This window comes from Cricetulus griseus, chromosome 7 (assembly GCF_003668045.3).
Source record: "Cricetulus griseus strain 17A/GY chromosome 7, alternate assembly CriGri-PICRH-1.0, whole genome shotgun sequence".
In the NCBI taxonomy this organism is placed as follows: Eukaryota; Metazoa; Chordata; class Mammalia; order Rodentia; family Cricetidae; genus Cricetulus; species Cricetulus griseus.
The window spans coordinates 23,922,092-23,945,087 of NC_048600.1; the positions used below are offsets into that span (position 1 = coordinate 23,922,092).

Below are 22,996 nucleotides of genomic sequence, written 5' to 3' on the forward strand. Positions count from 1 at the left end.
GTTGTTAGTTCCAAATTTCTTATTGTTTTCCTGATGGAGGAAATACTTCTGTGTATGTTTATCTTATTGATTGTTAAATAAAATACTGTTTGGCCAATGAGACAGGAAGTTAGACAGGACTAGGAGCCAGAGAGGATTCTGGGGAATGTAGTAGAGAAGTGGTGGTCCAGGCAGGAAGTGACATAGCAAGGAGACTCATATTTGAGCGAGGAGAAACAGGAAGTTCCCTCTTTTCCCCTCCGATCCTGCTCCAGTGGCACAATGTGATCCACCAGCAAGGAGGTACACCAATAAGGCATCCGATAAGATAAGTCTTATAAAATATATAGATTTATGATAATTAAGACTGAGCTAGCAGATGAGAAGTCCTAGTCATTGGCCAAGAAGCTTTGTACCTAATACAAGTTTCTGTGTATTCATTTGGGCCTAACTCGGTCAGGTGGCTGGCCTAAAGCGTACACATGGCGGTGGGGCTCAGCGGCTTTTGGCGGAAAGATTTATCATTTTCCTTTGATTTTTTTCTGTTATTTTGTTCTTGCTCTTTGCTGAGTTTTAAAAAATGTAGTTATTATATATAACCAAAGATAACTGTAAATATATTTTACATGGTCTATGGCTTTACTGAGTCTTTCTGTGTCTCTCTGCCTCTCTCAACTGATGTATGTCTATTTGTATGTGTGCACTGAATAATTTTTATGATATTTACTTGTCCAACAATTCTAGGATTACTATTGTCCTAAAGTTGGTGTCTATTGTGTTTTGAGTTGATTCATATTTTTGTATCAAAATATGAGCATTTTCATTAACTTGTGAGGTTATGGATTTTATTAATTTTCCTTTAGCTGGCTTCTTCTGCTATCCCTTCAGCAATGGCAGTGGGGCCCCACTTTATTAGTGCCAAGTGATGGTAGAAGTCTAAATTCTCTAGTTTTCATTCACAGATACCAAATGGTACAGAAGCTTATAACTGCTGGGCATGGCTGGCAGTTCTGGTTCTCTGGCTGTCCCTGCAGATACAATTCTTGTCACCACTCCCCATCTGGTCTCCATTGATACCATCTGGTTTCCACTGAATTCTGGGAGGTGATCAAAGCCCTCCCTTCTCTTTAGTCTTATATGTCATCAGCCCAAAGTGATGGAAGGAGGACCCTTGGTAATTCTAGGTAGGAATGGAGTTCAGGATCCTCACTTGATCCAGGAACACCATGGGAGATGCTGCTGCTGACATGACTGCCAAGCCTTGGGAGAAGCCCTGGTCCCTGCAGCATGATCTGCTCTATCCCAGGGGGAAGCACTGAATACCTTCATACAGACTATTGGGGTGGCGTTCCAATCTTCCCACACAGCCTTTTCAGGTATGAGTGCAAATAAGACAAATCCTTTGCTTTTCCATCGTGGTTTGGATTTTCTAGCCTGACTCTCCTCTTTACTATTTGAGTGGAGTGAATAGGCATTGGTTGAACTTCTGGCCTGCCTCCATTGGCATTTTCAAGTTGCAACATATTAGGGGAAAAAATACGGGGACTTTGCAATGTATTTTTCATTAGAACCTCAGGTTATTGCTCATCTGACTGCCTGTCTCCACTTCTCAAGTGTGTTACTTAGTATTAGTTTTGTATATGTAATACCCAGGGATTTGAGCTATAAAGTCAGGGGACACAGAAAATATATTTTCGTTTTTCTAAAACTAAAACTTACTCTCAGCGATTGCTTTATTGTCATGGCTAAGTTTATTGCTTTTCAAATCTATTTTGTTTTAGAATTCCTATTCCAATGTGTAGTTTTATGTTTGAGTGCCTCTTTGTTTTTCTGCTTCTCCCTTTAGCAGTATATAATTTATTTATCTCTACCAGTGAGATTTGCTTAGTTGTCAATGGTTCTTGGTTTACTCTTTCAATGTACCTGTTTTAAGGAATTGAAATGGACCCTAGTAATATATTCCACTTAAGTATCTGTCTTCAGAATTGTTGTACTATTGGAATTCTTAATTATAGTAGGCTAAGGCTAAAGGCTTTTGCTACTCTGTTTCCATGTTCCCACCTGCTCAGGTCTTGGCTCATGTCCAGTGGCTACAGCTACAGCTATTTGGGGAATATGACTAGTGATAATTTAAATTAGAAACTATTTTGTTTGAGCTTAGTTTAAAATTATGAGGTTCTCAGACTTCCATGGCTAATTGTAATTAGTTTAGTATATATGTGGATTTATCAAGGGAATGTAACAGAGGTTGAGGGTCTGAGAACTTACTGGGTGGACACTGTTCCTACTTGAAGGTGGTTGTCCCAGGAAGTAAGCCAATGATAGAGGGAAGGCAAGGTTATAATAGCTGTTACTGGATTAGGAAAAAAAGTAGTCTTCCAAATCTGGGAACTCATATTAAAATTGTCTTTGATAAAATACTTCTTAAAAAGTCTTTACAGTTTAAGTGACATTGCCAGTAATTCATTTTGAAGCTAAAAATAAAGCATGTAGATTATTAATAACAAAGAAAAATTAAATTCAGTCAACCATTGCAGAAGATTAAATTATCTTTCTATATGCTAGCCACAGGCACTACAATCTAAGCCCTTCTTTCTATCAAAAACAATATTGTAAAATTGTTGTCTTGTGAAGTCTTATAAACAATGAGTATGTGTCCAAAATGCATAGGATGCAAGCTTCATGAAGAGATGCCATACAGTTTTGTAACCAAACATTTTCTTTAGTTTATGGGTTCTCTGGTGTTTGTGGTAATATTTACCTTTTGAAAAGCTTGTAGCTTGCACTTTCATTCTTTAAAAAATATTCATGTCAGTGCATAATTTTATTACTTTAAAAATGTTTGTAAAATGACTCCCAAATAATAAGGCTTTAGGTTTTGTTAAACTGGTCTGTCTCTAGAGTCACCTTTACATCTGGCCCAACAAGCAACTAAGAGAGAGGAATATAAATTCTTCTAAAGAAAATAGTAAGGTCTTTAGACATTTTTCTTTGATCCATCACATTTCATTAAGTACAATATGTTATTAGTTATAAAATTTTTCTAATACCAGAGATGCTAAATGAGAATATGAGTTATAAATCAATAAAATATGGTATATTGATGTGCATAGCTCACAGACATATGGAGACATATTTCTTTAATTGGAAAAGATGTTTTAGGAACTATAATTTTGAAATGAATAGTTGAATGTATTTGGAGAATTTAAAGAAAATTTACTCTTAAGCATTGTCACTTCAGTCACTTTTAAATCCTTTAAGTAGGGTATAGTCATACATGTTCAGAACTGTTGATTGAGGAGTTTTATACTTCTATTTTTCCTTCAACATGTGAGTTATTCTTTCAAAGAAGGTTAAAAACTGTTGATTTTAAATATTAGTAGCAACTGGCATTAATTTCCTATTGCACCTCTAGTAAATCTCCATGAAGTCAATGGCTACAAACCACAAACACATTCAATGTGTTGCTTTATTATTTTCTTAGATATTGTTAAAATGTCCATTCCCAATTGAAATCATTGATCCCTTTCCTTACCAATAGTCCCAGAGGCACATGACTCCATCTGAGGAAGTTAAAAAACATAACAGACTCTGCTTTTTCACATGGTCACTAAGTTGAGAGAATTCTCTAGGACCTTGTCCAGGTGGCTCTAACTGCTCTTTTTGTCATAGTTCAAGATAAGCACCTCAAATCTAATTCCCTTCTCAAACCCTCTCTTCATCACTCTCTGCTGATGACCTAGCTTCATATTTCAAACTGAAAATTGAAGCCATCAGATATGAATTGCTTTATCATTTCTGACATGGAGGCCCTCTTATTATGTACTGTGTGACAGCTGGTGTTCATCTCTCAGGTGTATACTTCTAGGACCATAAATTCTAAAAGTGAGCACCACCTCTCTTCATACCTTCCAAGTTGTTTGTGTGTCCCTCCTACATTTCTCTTGGAATCAGTTTCCAAGGGGAGCTAAAGATGGTCTTTTGCCCAAACAAAGCTGTTCCCTCAAATTCCTGGTTAAGACTTCATTTTCTGGAAGCACCCATTTTCAAGAGGGAGATATTACAGTACACGAAGTCGACAATTGTCTGCACAGAGGTGCAAATGTGGACCTCAGAGGGCATAGCAGTGTAAGGCCATTAGTGCTTTTTGGACTCCCTTCTCTAACAAGCACCCCAACATATTATTATTTCAACTCAGCATCCTGTGACAGCATCCTGTGAGTCCCACCAGAATCAATTTCAGAGGCAATGATAGAAGATTCCAGCAGCTTCCGCTTTCACCGGAAACAAAGGCACGATGCAAGCTTATATCTCAACATCTACCAGCAGACTCCAAACATGATTTTCCAAACTGTATAAACCTGGCCCACATTTTCTTTCTGTTCTTGGTATATAACACATTTCCCTATCGGTGGCTTTACTGCTAAATTGAACCCGTTTCTCTCTTGCTTTTCCATACCACCTGTCATTGACTCGTCATTCTCTCACCTGAATCATAAAGTTTGCAAGTGAATTGTCCTCAGTTTCTCAGGAATGTTGCTTAGCATTAACCATCTGAAAAATAGACCCTTTGCCTCTCAACCACTCCAAGTTTTATTTTACAAACTGTACTATTTCTGTGGTCACCATTAATAAATTTTTCAAAGACATAGTACACATCTTGTTTACCAAAAGTTAGTACTAGAAACCCATTTACCTTATGTACAGAATCAATAAAAGACCTCACTTTTCCAATAATTATTATATTTCTAGAATACCAGTTATAATATGCTTCCTCTGCTGCACAATTTCACTTCTACATTTTCCCCTCAATGTGGCTAACTTGGACTTGCTTTTCCTTACATTCCACTGTGCTTCAAAGATCTCATGTGTTCGTTTGTATGTCACCCCAGAATTACAATTTAATATAAACAAAATTGTTAGCATATGTTAATTTCATAGTATTTTGCTATGCAAACTTACTTCATTATTTGTGCTGTTCTCGGCTCTTTATTACTTTTCTGAAGTTTTATAAGTTCAAACTTTGGGGCTGGATTTCAGTGGATTTTAGATGTATGTTTCAGTTCCTTCAAGTTTTTACTCCCCAAATTGGTTTTATAAATGTCAGTTTTATCAGTCATTTGATACATGCACAATAAACTCTCTTTGCTTCTGTACATATTTTAATGATTTCCCGTGAGTCAGTGAGATTTTCATATTTCTTAGTTATTTTGTCTTCTAGTATTGCAGGTAACCCTGTTCAGATACCCTCTGGGGAAGGGAGTGAGAAGGTCTAATGACTCAGGCACTGGGAGTCAGTGAGTAGCATAGTGTGCAGCAGACTAGTTTATTAAGGAAGTTAGACCTGCTTTTATACCCCCTCCCAAGGTTCTATTGGCTCAGGAGGCTGACTCTGCTGTGATGTCTTTTCCTCATTAGTGTCTCTGGTCAGGTGTCTTGTCAGCAGTCTCTGGTCATAGTGGCAAACTTGGCTCAGGGCAGGGCAACTGCAGCTTTTGTAGGCTGGTCAGTAGTTTCTCCAACATTCAAAGAATGATCTGTTCAATTCAGTTAAATCTTTTCTCTTTAAATTACTTTTTCTCTAAAATCTTGACTTGCTGGCAGTCTTGTTTTATACAGACTAAATTTCTTTGATATAAACTCATATATATATATGTATATGTATATATATACGTATATATATACATATATATTTATATATATACATATATATACATATATATATATATATATATATATATATATATATATATATAATCTTGTGCCAATTATTTTCTTAAAATTGACTGTGGACATGCTTTATTTTCTGTGTTCCATAATTTGTTTACACACACAAAATATCTGGTACAAATTTTGGACCATGTGAAACTTTGTACATGATAAAAATTTATATTATAAACATAAAATTGTTTCATGATCAAGCATGTCACTTTTCTTTTTTTACTATCTTTGAAAAAATTTGCTTCCACAGCTTCCTAGAGATATTTGGTTAGATGTTTCTAAAGCACATCACAGAATTGGTTTCCTAAGTTTGATAGTCAAAGTCTTTGGGGGTTGTTTCTTCTAGTGTTGTAAAACAATGTACTAGATTTTATTTTCCACGACTAGATAACTGAACCACATCTTTTTGTGTGTGAACTTTTCATCTCCACATTGCTCATACACCATAATCCCCACACGAATGTTTCTGGCTCTAGTCCATTGTCATTACTTTTCTGCTCCTCAGGTCCTATGTAAGTGCTACACTTACTGCAATCCTTTTGTTTGGGGTGAGGCTAGAGACAGGGTTTCTGTGTGTAGCTCTGGCTGTTCTGGAACTCATTCTGTAGTCCAGGCTGACATGAACTCAAAGATCCACCTGACTCTGCTTTCGTGTGCTGGGTTTAAAGGCATGTACCACCACTGTCTAGAGTTTATTACAACCATATAAAGTCCCAAGTCTAATAGGAAAATGTACCTTGTAGCTAGTTTGTGTTTTAGAATTAGTTTTGAAATATCAAGCAGCTATTGATTCAACTAATGTTAGAATTAATTTGTGCCAGGCGTTGGTGGCGAATACCTTTAATCCCAGCACTCTGGAGGCAGAGGCAGACGGATCTCTGTGAGTTCGAGGCCAGCCTGGTCTCCAGAGTGAGTGCCAGGATAGGCTCCAAAGCTACACACAGAAACCCTGTCTCGAAGAACCAAAAAAAAAAAAAAAGAATTAATTTGTTTAATTCCAAGAAAAATTATATTTTTTCTTGGAAACTAAATAAGGTTTTGCTATAAGTAGCACAAATATAGAAATTGTTCTTAGGGAAATTGATCATTTTAGAATGGTGAAATTTTATGCTTATGAATGAATTATATATATATATATATTATTTTATTTAACAACTATTAACAAAAAAATTAGTTGTATTTACTGTATGTGTGAATATTTATGTGTGTTGTCTGTTTTTTTTTTTTTGTGTGTGTGTGTGTGTGTATGTGTGTGTGTGTGTACATACCACAAAGTACTTGTGGCGGTCAGAGAACAACTTGTGGGAGTTGGTTTTTTCCTTCCACTATCTGCATCCTGGGGACTGAACTCAGGTTGTCTGACTGAGGGGTTGCTACCTGTACCTGCTGAGCCATCTCTCAGTCGTGAATTTTCTTTTTTGTCTTTCCATAACATTTTATAATTTTCTTTCTTTATTTTTTGAGACAGGATTTCTCTGTGTAGCTTTGTAGATCAAGCTGGCCTCAAACTCACATAGATCCACCTGCTTCTGACTCTGGAGTTCTGGGATTAAAGGTGTGTGCCACCACCATCCAGCTTCATAATTTTCTCAATATACCTCTTCTCTTTATTTTGTTATATTCATTTCTATGTACTTTATATTTGAGTTGCTTTTGTAAATTATATTTTAATGAAATTTATTGCTTTTTACTGAATACAGTTTGTCTCTGAATTCTGATTTTAAAGTTATCAGTGGCTCTAACTTCTTTCTAGTTTATTTTAAAATTTGCAAAAGATTCTGTGATAATATTTTCCCTTTGTTTTTGAGTTATGAAACTCTCTTTACTGATAAATAAAAATGTGATACGATTTTCTGAATGTTTAAAGTGGGGACAAGGATTTATAGAGATGCATAGCCTAAGCGATGGGCCTCCATGGATAAGCACAGAGAATGTGTGCGTTTGTGTTTCTTGTGACTGCTCATCAAAGGGCATCCACTGAAAAACAAAGCCTTGATAATTAAATGGACAGAATATCTCTTTGTGAGGATATTAACTTTTTTGCTTCTACCAACCCTATGCTTTTAAATGTTCATGTGAGGACTGTGGTGCAGAAATAGAAATAGGAGCTGTATATAGGTCAGAGGCATGAATTATCTCACCAAGGATGGTGTGGCTATTACCATTTCTGATTTCCTCACTTTCCAACAGCACAGACTGGTACTGGGATCTGGTAAGTGGAAATGTTCTCTAAGAGAACCAGATGGACATCTAGTAACAGCTTGATTGCAATGGATTCAATCCAGAATGGAGTGTGATTAGATTTCCTATTTGTAATAATTACTTTAGAAATGAATTGACCTTTCTAGACCTCTACATTATGCAGACCTTATCATATGGGATCTCAAAAAAGTCACACTTGTTTTGACCAAGAAACTAGGTTCAAATATAAGAAACACAGGTACCAGGCTAGAACTTCTAAACCACACTATCCTTTTTATATACTCTTTCACTCTACAGACCTTGAGATGAACAGAACATGGAATGACCCACCACAGGATTAACTATGACCAAGCAACAGTGATGGCCATCTTAGAGAACAGCTAACATATGACACCACTTCAAAAGCAGAAACATTGCTTAGGAAACAAGCAGCAGATGGAGGGTAACTCTCCACTTCTCGTTACGGCTTATTTATTTGTTTGTTTTTTTCTTTGTATTCTAATAGCTTCCAATCCCTTCTTGTTTCACCCCAGACTTCAAGGGGAAGAAACCCTTCTGACAAGAGACTAAACAATGGTTTCATTGGTTAAATTGTCATTGGTTAAATATGACCTCACATAGCGCTACTTGGGGAGGACTGATTTTATTTCTGATGAGTAAAATGGGTGAAGAGTTTACATATAAGATTCTTCAGGAAAAGAATCCTAAGCAGGTATTAATCAGGACAAGAATGAAGGACAAACTTAGTGGTAAAAGAAAGAAGTTATTCTTCACTAGGACTTTGTCAATAATTATGGGTGGGAAATGCAGCAGTATGTTCTTTCTTATTTGTTGTTTACATATATGTGTGTGTGATGCATGATTTTATATAATTATGTGTAACTCAATTGATTGGGTATATGTTGATTCAAGTTTTATCTGGCAGGTTTTGTTTTTCACTCTTTAATTACTACTTATATTTACATATCCATCCCCCTTCTAGCCCTTGCCCTCCCATCCTCCTATATTCCCCACCAACCTCCCCCCAGTCGATCCCCCAACTCCTCCCCAGGGATAGTGAGGCCCTCCACAGGGGACCTTCAATGTCGTCATATCATTTGGGGGAGGGCCTAGGCCCTTTTTGCTGTATCTGGGCTGCAATAGTATCCCTCCACAGGGAATGGGCTCCCAAAGTCTATTTGTGCTCCAGGGTTAAAGACTGGCTCCACTGTTAGAGGTCCCTTAGACTGCCCTGGCCTCCTAGCTGGCACCCACATGCTCATTAGGTCAGGTCAACTGTTTTTGCGGGTTTCTTCAGCACCATCTTGGCTCCTTTGCTTATACCTCCTCCCTCTCCACAACTGGTCACAAAAAAATAAACATAAGCCTTTATCTGGTAGCTGTTTGAAGCAGAGACAGGCACCCACAGCTGAGCACTGAACCATACTCCTGGTATCTGGCAGTTTTGAGATCTGGAAGATGAAATAGGAATTGATTACAATACTCACATTTATAGTATGCACACTAAAATTGGAAGGATATAGAGATTAGCCTGGCAAGGTAACAGGTTGTACTTTCATGTCAATTGTGTGATGGTGAGCTTTTATTGTCATAGGGATTGAATGAAGAAAGCACTAGTGTTATAATGAGGTGTGCTTTGGCGTGTGTCTGTGAGTTCTTTTTTAGAGATTAATTGAAGGAAAAAGATTCATCTTGAGTGTAAGAGACATCCTCTTATGGGAGGGGCTCCTGTACTGAGTGAGGTGGAAGAAGAAAGCCATCTAGGTGTTGGTCAGTTGGTCTTTCTCTCCCTCTTCCTTCCCTCTTTCTTTCCTTCCTTCCTTCCTTCCTTCCTTCCTTCCTTCCTTCCTTCCTTCCTTCCTTCCTTTCTTTCTTTCTTTCTTTCTTTCTTTCTTTCTTTCTTTCTTTCTTTCTTTCTTTCTTTCTTCTGTTTCATAATCCATCCAGATGACAGCTGGCAGCAATCTGAACCATGACAGACTGTGCCCCAAACCATGAACCCAAAATATCCTCATTCGCTAAAGTCACTTCTAGCCATACATTTGGTCACAGCCATGGGAAAAACAACTACAAAGAGAAGGGATTTTTTTATGTAACATCTTGTTTTCCATTATAACAGCTTTCAAGGGAGCAGGTGTGTAAAGATGTACTCCTATCATTATAAATTTTGTTATTTGCTTTTGGCTGGATTTCCAGTATCTGAACATTCTTTACAGAAAAATCCAACCCACCCTTCAAAACCCAGTAGGGATCTACAAATATCTGCACTGACAATACTCTCTGAGCTTGTGCCCTGCAGTGGCTCCGAAATGTGCTCTGTTTATTGACTATGATATCTTAAGTTTTTGAATTTCTAAGTATGGTCTTACTGCTTTTAGTTAAATATTGCTTGCTTTATAAACAAACATCATTGTATGATCAGCAAGTACATAGGATACTTTTCAAATAGAACTACTTTTTGATGTTAGGATTTGGGCTATGAGAGTCTAAAATAAGGCAAGTATTAGCTCTTTTTTAGTAAAACCTTAATAAATAAAAACTAACTCTGGGCATGGTATTAAGTTAATAATCTATAGTTGTGCCTGAAGCTGAACACAGCAGTATAAATCCAAGTTTTCCAGAGGAAGGAAAAATAGATTTACTACTGTCTGTGCTCCTATATGATTTAAATTTTCAAAATGTTAGGCTTCCTACCTATAGAGGACTTACATATTAGTTGGTTGTACAATTTGCTTCCCCTGGAGACAAAAGAGTTCTATGTAAATAAGTAGGTGATTGTAAAGTATGGCATGGCAGGACATCTCTCCTGTATTTCCAGACCTGGAAAGGGTAGGGCTAAGCATAGACTGTTTCATTACACCATGAAAGAACAATGAAGAACTATTGAATGTTTATATGTCTAAATAAAATTTTTGAATAAAGTGATTACCTGAAGGCAGTATTTGAAACCATTGAATGATGGGGTTTACCAATCCTCATATACTCAAAGCACAGAGCACTGTTATCCAGGAGGATAAATTGGAGACATATGGATGAATAAGTCTGAGTTACTGAGAGAATGATAGCAGGGGTATGAAATGTGAGAATCCAGTGTCCATGTGCTGATATTTCCCATTGCAGTCTGCGATACTCCTATAGAGTTGGAATGCTTGTGGCCATTTTATTAAAATCACTTCTAAAATATTACATTCTTTTCCTATTTTTAAAAGAGAAGCATAGTTATTAGTAGATAATGTGGGGAGGTCAGAAGAAAATAAAAGTTAGAACTCTGATTGTCCTTGGCCAGCATTATTTGTTTGTTTGTTTGTTTGTTTGTTTTGTTTTGTTTTTTTGCATGAACAATGTCACGGCATGTGGATCACATATAGTTAAAATTTGGGGAAAGTGATCCCTCTTACTCATCCTTATATCTCTAGTAATGGCAAATTTCTACTTGATTTTCTTATGGAATCTTTGCCTTATTTCTGTTACTTGAGTCATGCTGTTGGCTTTATGTTGCTAGCAAATATTTCATGGTGGAAAAAAAAAGGTTTGATGAATTTCTTTGGACATGACATTTTTCTCATTTTCAGATTGCTACACAGTAGTGAAATTACCCAGTCAAAGCCAGCCACCTCTTATCTGATGCACTGGCTGGCTCCTAGAAACTTAATCATCTCCAGCGTCACCTTTTTAATAATAAAATATATAATGCCAATCCATCTTCCAGTCCTGAAAACAGGTGCCCTCTACTTGTAAAGGACTTTCATGTTATGCATGGCATGGGTTAGCTGAAGCGATCACCCTGTTAACCCTCATGCAGGCAACTTGAACATAAACGTTTCATCTCTTCCCCCAAGGAGCCTTGCTTGACAGCAGCAACATGAGTAGATTTCTACCCAGACATTTCCTGGCAGTCTCTTCACTAGCAGAGATTGTAAAAGCAGTCGTGCATAAAGGGAAAGAAAAAATGACTCTATAATCTGAATCCCTTTTAAAAACTAGTATATAACAATTTTACACAATAGTGGGGCTCCTTATGACATTTTAAGACATGTACATAATGTATTTCAATTCTTATATTCTGATAAGTATATTGCTATCATTTTTCATACCATGTATTTTTTCAAACAAACCCTTTTATATTTAATATAAGTGTGTGTGTGTGTGTGTGTGTGTGTGTGTGCGCGTGCGTGCGTGTGTGTGTGTGTGTGTGTGTGTGTGTGTGTGTGTGTGTGTGTGTGTGTATGTGTGTGTATGTGTGTGTGTGTATGTGTTACGGACTTTTGTGAGTGGAAATGCAGGTATCCATGGATACCAGAAGAGGGCATTAGATTCCCTGAAGATTGTAGATGAATGTATGTACTTGATATTGAACTTGGGTCCTCTACAAGAGCAAACATTGCTTCCAACTGCTGGGTTGTAACTACAACCCTCCCCTTAGCTTTATCTATTTTTTTTGAAGTCTAGATTTCACATGAGAGAAATAGTCATTTGTCTTTCTTATTCATATGTATTTTATTCAATATAATCAAAATTTCCTTTCATTTTCTTATAAATATTATATATATTTCTCTATAATTAAGAAAGAAAATTTCATTTATTTATTTATTTATTTATTTATTTTGTTTTTTTGAGACAGGGTTTCTTTTTTTTCCAGATTTTTTTATTTGAATTAGAAACAAGATTGTTTTACATGACAATCCCAGTTCCCTTCTCCCTCTTGTTCTCCCCTACCACCATCACCCCCAACCTTACCGGATCACATATCCTTTCTGCTCTACAGGATTTCTCTGTATTGTTTTGGAGCCTGTCCTGGAACTCGCTCTGTAGACTAGCCTGGCCTCAAACCTCACAGAGATCTGCCTGCCTCTGACTCCTGAGTGCTGGGATTAAAGGTATGTGCCACCAATACCCGGCAGAACATTTCTTTTTTGAGTACTTATCTTTCATTTCTCCTGAATAGTAACTAAACTAAAAAAAAAAAAATCAAACTATTCGTAACTTTACTACTCTATACTGTGGGTTTAGTAAATTGTCTTTCTGTTTAGTGGTAAACCAATTCAGAACATATGGTAGGACATATGTGTATTTGTGATATATGTATTATGTATATCAGCTTTCCCAGTATCCAAACCAGTTTTCCCAAGTCAACCCTTATCATATTACTTACGGGGCTCTAAAATAACCAAGCAGAATCATGTTGACTTGTAATTTTGACACTTAGCAGTGATATATATATATATATATATATATATATATATATATATACTCTTCTACCGAATTCACATTTGTAATAACATATAGAACAACAGTAATAGCATCTCTCGTTCACTATGACCCCTGCATTCCAAGTTCTATCCAAACTAATTTTATTAAAATTGAATTACTTCATATTCCTCAAATTCACATTTTTAACATTGATATGGTATTAAGCCTGTGTTGTTAGTTTATTGATATTTTATGTTTCAAGGAATGAAAAACCTAGCTTTCCTCCTGTCACTCCTCTGGTCAGGCTTTGTCACATGTCCCTCCCTCACCATTATCTGACTTGATCTTAGGGGTGTTAAACATACCAGATTAGTATAAATACAAAATGTTGAATTTAAAGCCTCCTTCTGGCCTCTACTCCATTCTAGCCTGCAATTTAGAACTGACTCAGGCTTGCATGTTTTTAGTTGGAATATCCTGGGTCAGTTTATACAACCCCTAACATTTTATTATCTTTTATTCCTCTGCAATGCTCTGTATATTGAACTATTTGAAACAGAAGCAAGAATCACAAATATTGACAATTTTTTTCTTAAGATAGGCAGTTTGCTTGGAGCTGATGCTCACTGAGCAATACAAGGTTACAGATGCCACTGACAGGTTGTCTTATGTAACTGGTTTGTGTGTTCCTTTGAAGTCCTCTTACTAGACATCCATCTGGGAAATCACTCCTGAATTCCAGTGATTGACTAATGATGGCCTTTGCCTTCCTCAGTTTCAGCATCTAGAACACAGCTGCAGCTTCTGAAACCAACTGGCTTCTGCCAAGAGACATATGTGGATACAACTCCAAAAATGACTAATGGGGATTTTCCCACCAGATCCACTGGGCTCTCTCCCTGTCCTTTTCTTTCTCTTGCCACCTTTATGTGCATTTTGGGGTTCAAACTCAGGTCAATAGGCTTGTGCCACAAGCCTGTTATCTACTAAGTCATCTCACTAAACCCCATACTTGGATCTTATGTAAACTCACAGGTGATGATGCAGTTGGAGGATGGACTGAAGTGTTAGCACCATAGATCTCTCTGTTTAGCTGGTTACCTGAGCAGCCCCATTGAACTTCTTTGGCTCTGGACAGTAATGTTGGAGAAAGTGTGCTCCTTCCCAGAGTCTAGGTGACAGTGTATTCCCATGTCTCAAATATCACATGGTCCTTTGCTAATGTAAGTTTAAGTTGTATGCACAGAGTAAACAGGTAGAGAGGTGATGCCCCCAGAATTAAAATATGCCAGGTAGTTGTGATATTGTAAATCATCAACTTGACAAAAATCTTGAATCACCCACAGCATGGGAATTTGAGCATGCCTGAGTAAAATTATCTTATTTTAATTGAAGTAGAAAGAGTCATTTGAATTGTGGACAGTACTTAGGTTGTACAAGTGGATAAAGTGAGTGGGATATGAGTCTGCATTCATTGCTCTTTTCTGACCTCCACTCAGTGTGTGTGATTATAGTTGATTCAAACTTTATGCCCTGACTTCTCTAGGGTGGATGGTAACCCAAAACTATTAGCTAAATAAACCCTTCTGCAAATGGCTTGTGGCAGAGTATTACACTACAGCAGTAGAGAAGAAACTAAGGCAGCATGATGTCACTGAGAATGGACTAGGCAGAAGTAAAACTGAGTTTAAGTCTGGCCTCTACTGTTTTTGCATTTCATGATTTGAATGTTATTATTTAATCCTTCAGGCCTTGGTGTTCACAGAAGTGGTGTCATGCTGATTCCAAAAGAAAGGTGGCATAGGAGATACAGTCTCACAGAGACATGTTCTTTCACTATCTTGCTGGTATTTTCCTCCACCAAGTACAATCCACCTGTCTACTTCCAAGAAGGACCTTATCTTTTTATGAGAGAACCAGTTCTCCTCTTCTAGCTTTATCACATGCCATGTCCTCTTCTAGTGCAAGCACTTCTGTGGAATTGACTCAATGGGTTTTAACATCTGAGAATGAAGTCCCTCATCTGACAGTCAATGCTATCCAGGCTGAAGTCTCAAATCCTCATAACTTTGAACACAGAATAAAATGAGTGTGCTCTAAAATAAGTGTGAGGAGTCCTTCATCTGATAATGCAGCTTCTTTGGCATATTTGACATAGTTATTCCTTCAAACATTCTTCTTGGGACTGTTTAGAATTAATATCATGGAAATACGAAGTAGGAGGTTCCTTTCAGTATTTCACCCATCTCACAGGGTTGAAATTAAACTGTGGGTTTGACCAAGGTCGTTGGCAGTGCACAAATGAACAGAACCACACTCTTTAGAGTCAGAACATTTTATTTATGTAACCTCTAGTGATGAAGGACACTTTTGTCAATCTGTTTCATTAAGACTAGGCCTGTTTATCTTTAAACATATTTTCCTTAGTGCCTTGGTCTTCCTGTGCCAATCGGTGTTCACTGAGTATAATGAAGGACACTTAACAAAGGAAAATTATTCATCTATTCAAATGTGGCCTGTGTATCCTCATGTGTGTTCTTTTGTTTGCATCATTCTTTCTCTAGAATGCTTGGTCCATTATTCACTTATTTTTCCAATGCAAACGTATTAAGAATAGACTCTGTTACTGGCTTCGCTGTATCCAAATTCAATAACTTTTTTAAGAGACTGAAAACTCATTACTAGAATCCTAGAATCTGGGAGGCAGAGGCATGAGAATTAGAAAGTTGAGCCCTGCCTGGGCTACATAGTGAGTTCAGTCCTGCTGAGTGACATTATGTGATCCAGTCTTAACTAAAAACAAGAGCGACAGCTGTGTTTCACTGGTAGAACACTTGCTTTGCATCATGAGGTCATTGGTTAGATTCCAAAAGGCCAGTAAAATGGTTACCTCTTCTGTAAGTTTAATCTTTCCTGCTTAACTGGAATTAAAATTTCCATTTTGGCCACATGGAGGTGACACATGCTTAAATCCCAGCACCCAGGAGGCAGAAGCAGGCAGACCTCTGAGTTTGAGTCCAGTCTGGTCTTCAGAGCTAGTTCCAGGACAACCAGAGCTTAAGAACCCTGTCTCAAAAACAAAACAAAACAAAACAAAACAATACAAAAATTTCCTCCTTTGTTGTCCAGGTGATAGTTAGTCTCTTTATACAGTTGTGTGGTTGTGCCTGCAATATAAAAATACTCTCAAATATGATTTTGTTGGAATTTTCATTCTCTCCTTTTCATTCCAATGTAGTTCAGAGGTTACATCAACAAAATAAGCCTGCTCAAGATCTAAGCACAGCTTCTCTTGTCTTGCAGCACATAGACACAACTCTCATTTATTTACCACTATCTTGCAAATCTTTCCCATTCTGTAGTCCATAGGAGATGTGGAATACACCATGTTCTTTTAATATCTCTTTCTTCCTTCCTTCCTTCCTTCCTTCCTTCCTTCCTTCCTTCCTTCCTTCCTTCCTTCCTTCCTTCCTTCTCTCTCTCTCTCTCTCTCTCTCTCTCTCTCTCTCTCTCTCTCTCTTTCTTTCTTTCTCTCTTTCTTTTTTTGTTTTCCCAAGACAGGGTTTTTCTATGCACCTTTGGAGCCTGTCCTGGAACTAGCTCTTGTAAACCAGACTGTTCTCAAACTCACAGACATCTTCCTGCTTCTGCCTCTGAAGTGCTGGGATTAAAGGTATGCACCACTACCACCCAGCTGAAATACACCATTTTCTAATGAATGTGTATGAATGGATCTTTCATGAATTTGGGTTATAGAATATGCCAATATGATATAGGAATAGCAAAATGAAGAGAACCCACAGGATTTTCATAGTACAAGAAGAGGTATAAGAGACTGGTTATTATTGACATTGTTAGACCCCCTGAAAACTCAAGTATTCGGGGTCCCAGGCCACATTCGCGGTCACCCCAATCACCAGGCGGATTCGAGAGCTTGCTGCAAACTGCTCGAGGCTTTATTGTAATTTAACGAGCTAACCCCATGTTAGCTCGGGTCTTTCATCCAACCGCCATGGCGGATAGCTAGAAAGACGGTTTGAAGCCGCTGTGTACAGATCTTTATAGGGCAGCATAAGGGGAGTGTCTAGGGGTACGCACAGGCTCACGATTGGTGTGCCTCCAGGCTTGGAGGGCTTGCCCTGTGTTGATTGGTCAACTGGTTGTTATGGCTCATAGGCCCTCCCAGGGTGGTTGCTATGCTCTCTACGTCATTGCTGTGCACTAGTCCGTAAAGCACACCCAGGGTCGTAAAGCATAGCGCCACCCACCAGCTAACTTCTGATTGGTTTCTTGTCACAAGGCAGGCATCTGACTTTCTAGTGACTAGGTCAAGGTCATAGAAGCACATGTTCGGCTGTTATGGCTGCCGAAAGGGAAGCTGGTTCCTTCAACATCATCATCATCATCATCATCATCATCATCATCATCATCATCATTATGCCAACATACTCTTCCTTAAATCCTTGGTTAACATACACTGTAACACAGGTTGTTTTACACTAATTGTAAATTTTAATATGTATTGGTTTTCCCATTAGCTTTAACAGGCTCTATATAAATCACATTTTATATAAATGACAAACTTCCTAATTATTGACCAGTGTCTTGGCCTGGAATGTCTCAGCCCCAAACCACAGGAGCCACAAGTTCGGCCTGAGTAGGGGAGCATGGACTTGGAAACTCCTAGCAACCTAATGGCAATAAAGACCAGACACAGATATCTTGTCATCTTTAGAGAGCTCGAAGTTCCATGCTGCAAAACTGGAGTCTCTTCTTTATTCAGCATCTTCCTGGCTGTAATCTAACCATACTTCCATGACCACGAGGCCATTTCTCTCTCATCTTCCTAGACTCTATCAGCAGATCTCTCTATGGTCTCTCCTCTACTCGACCTCTCTGCCAGATACCTCCTAACTATCTGTTCTCACTCTCAAGTAGACTTAGCCCTGCACCCTGGTGCAGGCCTATTCAAATGCTTAGTTCTGTAGAGATGCAAACGAGGAGACATTCTCCACTGAGGCTATGCTATTCAATAGCAGATTAGCTAGCATCTGCAATACAATGTAGACTGAAGCTCCCCGTTACTGGAACTGGAGGTTTTTTGGACCCCAAGAAACTCTCTAAAAGAATAGTTCTTGGCTCCTGACAGACCAACAAACATATTTGATTGCCAATAAACTATTATGTCCGTTGTATTTCTAACAGCATAAATAGAGATCATATGAATTCTACCTGATTACTGTAGTAACAATCCTCTTAATTTGACTGACCAAAGAGGAAGCAATTGTACAAAATATTACATGGAGGAACTATGTTTTCACTGGGACATCTCTGTTCTATCCTCATACTTCAGTACATAATAGGTATTCAATAAAGTCAGTGGCTTTACTTTCATGAAGGATTTTCAGAGTATGATAACTAAATACCACACACCTTCTATGAATAGATATTACCAAGAATAACAGTCCTACAGTGCTGCCAAAATACTAAGCCAGGGACCTTGAAAGTTTATCAGCAATGATGGAGACAAAAACTGAAAGAAATATTGAAAACCAGATGAGGTCTATACATTGAAACCACAGCTTTAATTCTAAAACAGCACAAATCTGGGGGAGTAATTTTTAAAAGCTCTTAAAACCCTATCTGCTCTCTAAAATTAAGATGTGTCTTAGATTTATGGAAAGTAGCTTCAAAGTTCACTTAATATTATAGAAGATTTCAAGTCATTACCAAGGATAAACATACCAAGTCATAAAACAACTTGTAAACATTTCAGCTAAGAACAATTTAACACAGACAACAGTCTCTATAAACAATTTAAAAACAATAGAGGGTGGACAGATTATCGGGTCCTTTCCTGATAAACTAAAAATTTTGTTTTGAAGGGACCAGCTCCCTATTTTAGGAGCCATAACAGCCTAGCACGTGCTTGCCTGACCTTGCCTTGTTCACTAGGAGGTCAGATGCCTGCCTCCTGGCAAGGAACCAATCAGAAGTTAGCTGGTGATGCTATGCTTTACCGCTCTGGGTGTGCTTTATGGACAAGAGCACAGCAATGACGTGCAGAGCATAGCAACCACCCTGGGAGGGCCTATGGGCCATAACAACCAGTTGACCAATCAGCAAAGGACAAACCCTCCAAGCCTGGAGGCACACCAATCTTGAACCTGTGCATACCCCTAGATACTCCCCTTATGCTGCCCTATAAGATCTCTATGCCGTGGCTTCACCTCATCTTTCCTAGCCATCTACCATGGTGGATGGATGAAAGGCCCGAGCTAACATGGGGTTAGCTTGTTAATCAACTGCAATAACCTCTTGCTGTTTGCATCAAGCTTTTGCCTCCGCATGGTGATTCCGGTGGCCGCTTTCCTGGACTGAGATCCTAGGGGCCTGAGCCTCCGGGGGTCTTTCAGTTTTTGGATAACTCAGCCACTTAGACTCAACTACAAAGTTATTTAAAAATGCATGTTCTTTAAAATAAAAGCATATTTGCCCTTCCCAAAGCATACAGTTTTGCAGGTACATATCCCCCCACACTGTGCCTTAATACCATTTATCCTTAAAATGCTGTCTTTTTAAAAGTGACTTTTAATTATTGAGATTTGTTATAATATAAATTAGTTTTAATAAAACACTACTTCCTTGGTGACCTCTCTATCTAGTGTAAGTTCATGAGCTTACCATTACAGGGGACAGTGGTATGAGGGATTTTTGTCCTCAGAGAGATAACCAGGGAAATAAATACAGTTGCTAACATCTGAGAGATATTATGGCTTAAAACACACAAGTCTGTCCAGGTCCTCTTCCTATTAAATGAATGCAGATGTATGTTTATAAAAATCTTTTTAGATTCACACCTAAGTTCTTGTCCACAGAGAATGCATTCTGGAATTTGATGATGCAGAATAAAATGGCAGAGTGTTCTATCAAGAGGGTGACAGAACCAAAAGTTCGAGAAGTCAGGAGAGTGAGGCTCAGAGTTCAGAGAACAGACAATTGTTCATTGGGCAAGTAAGGATAACCAACAGAGTAAAAAGAAAAGTATGCAAGCATTGCTGGTGGGTATTAATTGAGACCCTGTTTTATAGAGATGTAAATGTTGCACTGGCAATAAATTTTTCTGTAAGGCTGTGTTTCAGTCTGACTTAATTAATAGATGGATCATTTAGTGGGCACCACCTAACTTGGGTCTCATTATGGCGGCATTCACTTTGAAGTTGCCTGCAGTGCTTGCTGGTGAGAGTACAGCTGGACTTTGCTCCTGGCTGAAATTGGCTCTGTGGTCCAGCATTACCCACCTCCCATGAGTGCAGCCCAGACTAGTTGTTGGTAAATATAGAGTGAAGTGTTATACCTGGCTTCTACTCACAGTTCTGGGCATCCAGATGCTTGTGTGATTGTCTACAACCTGTGGTGAGACAACATCCTTGTTGTCTCTGCCCAGGGTTGCTTTGCTCAGATCAACACAGGTGACAGTATCAAGGGCATCACTCGTCATCTGCATTCAAATCTCAGTGGCGTTAAGACACCAATAATAACACATTAAGACAGTGTTTATATATAATTCCATACATTTATCCAATGCATAATGATCAAATTAGGATAACTGGCATTTTCATCTCAAATATCAAGCATTTCTGTGTAGGGAAACATTAGTTCTCCTAGCTGTTTTGAAATACACATTATAGTGAACAGTGGATTACCAGAGTGTATTCCACCTACTTTGTTGAGCTTTGTCTAATTGCTTTCTGTCTATCCTCTCCTTTTGTATCTTACTCCATTCCAGTCCCTAGTGACCATTATTCTTCTCTCTTCTGAGAATGATTAGTTCCTACATGTGAGTGAGAACAGTGGTTGGTGTTAGTCCTTTGCTCCTCATCTATGTTGCTAGATAGGATGTTCTTCAATTTCCTGATGTCTCAAATGTATGTATTCTGTTACATACATTTAGTCTGTTGTCACATTTTAACCATCCATCCACAGATAGATGCCTTGGTTGATTCTGTGTATTGGACATTGTGAATACTGCTGCAGCACAAATACCAGTGCAAGCATCTTCTCAACTTGCTGATAGCATTTCTTTTGAGTATATATTTCCAGAGGAGTTGCTAGATCATAAATGATTTTCCCTTATTAACTTATCTGTGGTGCTGGAAATTAAACCCAGGGCCTTGCATACACTAAGCATGCACTGTGACATTGAACCAAATCTCCAGGTCCACTTACAAATATTTAAAAATGAAGTTCAACATTGTTTTCCATAACACTGAAATAATTTATATGCATTATCACCAATGTTTTATAGGAGCTCTCCCCTTTTCACATCAACACCAGCATTCATTGTGTTTTGTGTTTTTGATTATAAGCATTCTACCTGGGGTGAGACAGTCTATGTACTTCCCTAACAATCATGATAGTCTCCAGTTTTTCATGTGCTTGTTGCTATTTACATGTCTTCTGAGAAATACCTATTAAGAATTTTTGTCCTCATTTAAATTTGATTATTGGAGGTTGTGCTGTTGAGTTCTGTAAAAGTCATAAGTGTTCTAGATATTAATTCTTGTGTTATATGAATAATACATTTCAAGTTTGTCTGGCTTGCAGTTTCTTCCTCGCTTATTTTTTGAAGTGTGAATTCATCCTTATGTCTTCCTAGCAACTTATTGAAATTATTTAAATTTTTGTTTTATGGTCATAACATTAGACAAGGTAATCCCTGACATAAGTAAATTTTTTTTTCTGGGTTGTATTCTTCTATTGTTTTTAATGCTGGCTCTCCATACTTCTTTGCCATTGTTTGGGCTCTCAGGTAGTTTCCCACTTATTATTTTTATTGTTTTTTTTGTTAAAACTTAATGAAATGCAACCAAGGTGTGTGGTGTCTTCAATAAAAAGTCTTATTAATTCTGGAGGGCAATCTGAAGGAATGGTAAGACTTTGCACTGTTTTTGGGGACTCTGTGACCTCCCCAACAATCAACTACATATAAGGTATTTCTGGTACTAGGTATTTTATTTTAATAACTCACTACTGCTTTTCGGATCAGGTTTATCAAGGGTCTCTTGAAGGTATAGTCTTTAGTGTTTAATCTCTAACATACATGCTTTACTTCCTAACACCTCTACCATTTCTCCTATTTTATTGAACTTACTTCCTTCTTATTTAAATGTACTTTTTTAAAAGTTAAAACATCCATTTGTCTGTTGAGATAATAAAATATTTCCCTCACAATTCTTAGAAATCAGGACCATCGGCACAAACATGTATAAGTGAGATTTTATTTCAAAGTGAGGACAAGTTTTGTTTTGGGTGATCAGCTCTGCCATTATTCTTTTATGTCTTTAATAATTGCTTTCACCAGTTCCATAGTTAGCATCAGCTGTCAACTTGACACAAATCTAGAGTTACCTGAGAAGACAGACCTTCCTTCAACTAAAGAAGTTCTCAGGCTTTGTTTATGAGGCATTTTCTTAATTGCTCAATGATGGAATGAATAGTGCCCAGGACACTGTGGGTGGGGCCATCCTTAGACAGTTGGATCTGGGCTATATATCAAAGTAGTTAAGCAAGATAGAGGGAGCAAGCTATTAAACAGTATTTTGTTATGGTTTCTGATTCAAGTTCCCACCTTGGTGTCCCTAGGTGATGTTGAAATAAACCCTTTCCTCTCCAAGTTGCTTTTGGCCATGCTATTTATCACATAAACAAATGCATTTAATCCATTCTATTCTTTCAGAGTGCTTCCCTGAAGACAATGATTTCCCCAAGTCTGCCCATGATGTCTAGTCTTTTTTAGGGACTTGTGGTTTGGATAAGAATATCCCTAACAGACTCTTGTACTGGGACACTGCATCCCCAGTTGGTGGTACCTCTTGGAGAGGTGTTATGGCTGTGCTGGAAG

General features: G+C 38.0%; 2 long non-coding RNA genes across 3 annotated transcripts in view; both read left to right on the forward strand.

The window, feature by feature from the left end:
* The first annotated feature begins 227 nt into the window (after window positions 1-227).
* LOC103161500 overlaps window positions 228-22,996 on the forward strand; it is an 86,462-nt gene continuing 63,693 nt past the window's right edge. Inside the window, exons 1-3 of one of the 2 annotated variants that reach the window (XR_003486982.2) lie at window positions 228-282; window positions 942-1,355; window positions 8,200-8,344. This is a non-coding gene — a long non-coding RNA (uncharacterized LOC103161500). Of the gene's footprint in view, window positions 283-335; window positions 1,356-8,199; window positions 8,345-22,996 lie in introns of those variants that run through there. The other variant, XR_003486981.2, reaches the window with a different exon arrangement.
* LOC113836601 lies at window positions 12,718-15,197 on the forward strand. The gene is made up of 2 exons (XR_003486985.2): window positions 12,718-12,779; window positions 14,842-15,197. It is a non-coding gene; the product is annotated as an uncharacterized LOC113836601 (long non-coding RNA).